Genomic DNA, 5,732 nt, shown 5'->3' with positions numbered 1-5,732 from the left:
AAGTGCAGGGAGGTCAGATTCCAACAGCATCAACAGTCCTTTTGTCAACCTTTTTCAGAGTTTTGCTCAAGTCCCTCAATTTCAGCCAGAATTACCTGAAATTACAGAAAAAACATACAAACTCGTAGTAAAGTCCAGAAATGTGAATTTAACATAAAAACTAATGAAAACATCCCTAAAAGTAGCTTGAACTTACTAAAAACTACCTAAAAACAATGCCAAAAAGCGTATAAATTATCCGCTCATCACAACACCAAACTTAAATTGTTGCTTGTCCCCAAGCAAATGGAAATCAATTAGGATAAAAAGAAGAGAATATACTATAAATTCCAAAATATCAATGAATATTAATTCTAATTAGATGAGCGGAACTTGTAGCTTTTTGCTTCTGAACAGTTTTGGCATCTCACTTTTTCCTTTGAAGTTTAGAATGATTGGCTTCTCTAGGAACTTAGAATTTCGGATAGTGTTATTGACTTTCCTAGTTAAGTATGTTGATTCTTGAACACAGCTACTTATGAGTCTTGGCCGTGGCCCTAAGCATTTTGTTTTCCAGTAGTACCACCAGATACATAAATGCCACAGACACATGACTGGGTGAACCTTTTCAGATTGTGACTCAGCTTTGCTAAAGTCCCCAGTTAGAGGTGTCCAGAGCTCTTAAGCACACTCTTTTTGGCTTTGGATCACGACTTTAACCACTCAGCCTCAAGCTTTTCACTTGGACCTGCATGATACAAGCACATGGTTAGGGACAGCTTGATTTAGCCGCTTAGGCCTAGTTTTAATTCCTTGAGCCCTCCTATCCATTGATGCTCAAAGCCTTGGATCCTTTTTACCCTTGCCTTTTGGTTTTAAGGGCTATTGGCTTTTTCTGCTTGCTTTTTCTTTTTCTTTATATTTTTTTCGCCATTTTTTTTCGCAAGCTTCTTTTTTTTCACTGCTTTTTCTTGCTTCAAGAATCAATTTAATGATTTTTCAGATCATCAATAACATTTCTCTTTATTCATCATTCTTTCAAGAGCCAACAGTTTTAACATTCATAAACAACAAGATCAAAAATATGCACTGTTTAAGCATTCATTCAGAAAACAAAAAGTATTGTCACCACATCAATATAATTCAACTAAATTCAAGGATAAATTCGAAATTCATGTACTTCTTGTTCTTTTGAATTAAAACATTTTTCATTTAAGAGAGGTGAAGGATTAATGGGATTATTCATAACTTTAAGACATAGTTACTACATACTAATGATGATGAAGTAGAGACACAAAATATAGATAAACATAACATAGAAACCGAAAAACAGAAAGAAATAAGAACAAGGAATGAATCCACCTTAGTGGCGTCTTCTTCTTGAAGGACCAACAATGTCCTTAAGCTCTTCTATGTCCCTTCCTTGCCTTTGTTGCTCCTCCCTCATTGCTCTTTGATCTTCTCTTATTTCATGGAGAATGATGGAGTGCTCATGATGTTCCACCCTTAATTGTTCCACGTTGTGGCTCAAATCTTCTAAGGAAGTGTGACGTAGGGAAGAGTAAAATAGGATTAGGAGGTAAGGTGGGAATATAGTAGGTGGGGATCCTGTGGGGTCCACAGATCCTGAGGTGTCAAGGAATTGTTGAAATCTTTCAATTTCTTATTTTACTATGTTCAACTCTATGTATTCCTCTATCCGTAGAGTACATCGAATGTACAGAAATGGCTCTAACAGAGTTTCTGTTATTCGTATTAACAGCTACTCTAGGAGGAATGTTTTTATGCGACCAGCTATCAGGAAAAGAATCGCAATAGCTAAATGATGGTGCGCAATATCGGTCAGCCATAAGCTTTGCGTTTGTGGATGGAATCCCCCAAGAAGTGTTAGAAGGGGGGGTTGACCCAACAATAAGATTTCGAATAGAAAAAGGGAATAAAGATAGAATAGAATTAAGAATATATTACAATAGAATTAAACAGAATTCATATTATTTCCATTGCGATATCCCGAAAAAGTAAATCAAACGATTCCCCTTTTATTCTTTTTTTACTTTTCTTTCAACTAGAGACCAAAGGTCTTGAGCGACCGATCCGGCAGAACAACTCAAAAGATAAAGAAGTATCGTTAATTCCTTCATGCTCGTTCCAAGTTCGAAGTACCATTTGTACAAATAAGAATCCCCCTCGTTACATATGGCGCCCTTGGGGCTTTCTATTTAATCGTATCGAAAGGCCCAATGAATTGGGATTTCCCTATTGGGCCAGGTCATTTCGGGGCAAGCGGATCATTTATGAGGAAGAGGATGAGCTTCAAGAGAATGATTCGGAGTTCTTGCAGGGTGGAACCATGCAGTACCAGACACGAGATAGATCTTCCAATGAAAAATTTCAAAAAACAAACACCACGAGAATACGTTTTTTACTGGCAAAAATCTGCGCTCAAAATAGAAAGATATTTCTATTATCTTTCTATTTTGAGCGCGGGTTTTTCTAGCCCAAGTGTTTTTAATCCTCCCTTTTTCTTTATTTCAATTTCTAATACATAATTTTATATAGGACTATCAAAAAATAGTTATTTTGTTAATAACCACTTGGATTTTCTGCCGAATTCTTAATTCAAATTTGAAATGTACAACGATTCATTCGATAGCTTTTTTGTTTTCTAATAACTAATAAAAAGGGGTCTATTTCTGCCCGAACATTCCATAAAAATGAAATAGATTTCCATGTTAGGGAAATTTCCTATTTATTATTATTTAAATTACTTTGTTTGGTTATGCAATCTAACATAAACAATATATATAGATATCGCAATTGGGGAGAGATGGCTGAGTGGACTAAAGCGTCGGATTGCTAATCCGTTGTACGAATTTTTGTACCGAGGGTTCGAATCCCTCTCTTTCCGTTTCCGCCCGTGAGTTAGTATTTTTTTTCTTTTGAATTTTCTATGTTTGATTTTGATAGTTATCAGTTAAAGATGTAAAATAGATAAAATCCTAAAATTTTTTCATAAATTTACTCATAAATCTGATAGAAATTTTTTTTTAACAATTTTTCAAGAGAAAAATGATACCTTTTCTCGTTCGCGCTACCAGCGGAGCCCGGGCACACTCCGTTCCTTTGATCAAAGAATAATATTCAAAGAATATTTTTGTGAAATTGAAAAAATAAAAAAAAATGTTTTCAAAACATTTTACTAAAATATTTTCAAATTATATTACTCTAATATATATTAGAAAATATAGAACACGGAGCATGCTGATTATATCAAAAGTAAGTAAAGGGTAACATTTATTTTCCCAAACTGTACAAGCTTCTTCCAAAGCATACGGCTTTCTGGATGTAGATGATGATATCTATACAGATGGATCTTATATATATCACACAATGAAGTACCGCATGAGTGGATATATAGGAATCCAAATCCGCCGAATCACTCATGTTATGATCGTCTACATCCTAGGTCTTCCTGTTCCTTCATCTGGCTTATGTTCTTCATGTAGCATTCAGACCGAATGACTCTATGAAATTACGTCGCTACTTACGCATAGTTCGGGTAACGTAGGAGACATCTCTATTTTTCCCCCGGGGAATCCAATCCTTAGAATTACCACTGCTTAGCTTTCAATTCGCCTTTGACCATCAAATGAAATGTGAATAACCCGCCCCCCCTCTTTGAAACAAGGGGCGCCTCTGGTTCTGTCGGTGCTTGAAACAATTTTGTCTTCTCCATATTACTATATCTCTAGAGTCAATAATTTTATATGAGGAACTACTGAACTCAATCACTTGCTGCCGTTACTCTTCAGTTTTCTGTTGAGGTCTATCCTGCAAGAAATAAATGAATTCCAAAGATTTTTGGCAAATCCAAAGAGGGTTTGCCTGTACGTTCATCACAAAAGATTTCTAGATCCCAATAGACCCAATGCCAGATAGCCGCCAAAAAGCACAAGCCCGAAAACACAATATGTGCTCCAGCCACACCTTCATAACTCCAAATACCCGGATTCGGCGTAGTACCTCCTGTGATACTCCAACCGCCCCACGAAAGTTGCCAGAGTACGCTTAACCTCTGGATTTGAAATCACTGCTTATATACCCGATATTGGCCATAATTTACAAGAACATTCTGTAGTCTTAGTAAGAGGGGGTTAAATTAAATGCAATCAAAGTATAAATAAATATATGATTTGGTAAAAAAATAGAAAAGATTACTTGAGAGCTGTAAAAAAAAATAGGAAAAAGATTCATTATTTAAAAGATGTTTTTCCTATTTTTTTTTTTACTAAACTAAAAAGAATCTTTGTTTTCAATTTTTTTCAATAACTTTTTGGTATTGTTTTTGTTGTATTTTATTTTGTTCATTCAATCTATAACATAAATATTTTTTTTACATTATAATATAGATCTAATTTGAATATTATTTGATTAGAGTCTATTAATGTTGTAAATGTAAATATTAAGAACTTTAACTTTGAACTTTGTAGGATATTTCCGTTTACGACATGTGATTAAGGTAATAATTTCACTATTTGGGTGATTGACAGAGTATTTTGTATTTAGTATGCATAGAATACATTACACCACTCAAATAAAATAGACTTCCGAAATGCGGATATATTTGAATTAAAGGAATTGGTATGGTATTAATTAAAAGGAAATGAAAAATATTCAATAGAAAAATTGAATAACCCAGCTAGAAAACAATTGATACAGTTGGATCCCCCACCCCAATTAGTCGTACCTTTAAAGTCCACTTCTTCCCCATACTACGAGAGAAAGGGAAAATGTGAAAACTACCATTAAAGCAGCCCAAGCAAGATTTACTATATCCATGTGATTTTTGCCCCCCTCAAAAAAAGATATCGGGACTTTTTAACATAAAGATTTTGACAATAAATAAAGATTGTACAAATTTTAAAGAACAAAATGTTTGTTATGCTTAATATCTTTAGTTTGGTCTGTATTCATATTAACTCCGCTCTTTATTCAAGTAGTTTTCTGTTGGCAAAATTACCCGAAGCCTATGCTTTTTTGAATCCAAAGAGATGCATATTCTTTTTTTCTTTTAATTGAAAAAAAGAAATTCAAAAATTTATCATTTTTGGATCACCAATTTAGTATTCCATTCAAATATTCCATTCAAAATATTTTTTCTTCTTATAAAATAAATAGATTCCAAAATAGATATTTATATGAGTTATAAGTAAAAATTTTTATTTAATAGAATTATTTTTATTTAAAAATTCTATTAAATAAAAATAATTCTAAAATTCTGTTTCTTTGATTTTATTAAAAAATATAACTATTTGAAACTATTTTAGTTTATATACAAATTCTATATTCTATTAGAGAATAGAATCCAGCTAATTCAGAGTATTCCAACGTTTGTATTTTTTATACAAAAAAACTTTTTGAATTTCCCGTAGAAATTGATTGCGCTAATGAATAAGCTTTCAATGCTGTCCAAAATCATGCACCTATTGCTACAGCTGTAGATATAGGTATCTTGAGAATACGCCTTAATGACCAATGGGTAACAATGGCTCTGATGGGTGGTTTTGCTAGAATAGGCAATAATAAGATCACCATTTTAGTAAATGATGCCGAGAAGAGTAGTGACATTGATCCAGAAGAAGCTAAACAAACTCTTGAAATAGCAGAAGCTAACTTGAGTAAAGCTGAAGGCAAGAGACAACTAATCGAGGCAAATCTATCTCTCCGACGAGCTAGGACACGAGTAGAGGCTA

The 5,732-nt window shown here is 33.6% G+C and overlaps 1 non-coding gene across 1 annotated transcript; it reads left to right on the top strand.

Moving 5' to 3' along the window:
- Nucleotides 1-2,800: 2,800 nt before the first annotated feature.
- TRNAS-GCU (transfer RNA serine (anticodon GCU)) lies at nucleotides 2,801-2,887 on the top strand. Its single transcript has one exon. It is a non-coding gene; the product is annotated as a tRNA-Ser (tRNA).
- Nucleotides 2,888-5,732: the final 2,845 nt, after the last annotated feature.

Source organism: Arachis hypogaea, chromosome 3 (genome assembly GCF_003086295.3).
Source record: "Arachis hypogaea cultivar Tifrunner chromosome 3, arahy.Tifrunner.gnm2.J5K5, whole genome shotgun sequence".
NCBI classification, from domain to species: Eukaryota; Viridiplantae; Streptophyta; class Magnoliopsida; order Fabales; family Fabaceae; genus Arachis; species Arachis hypogaea.
This window is presented reverse-complemented; position numbering and strand designations above follow the sequence as displayed.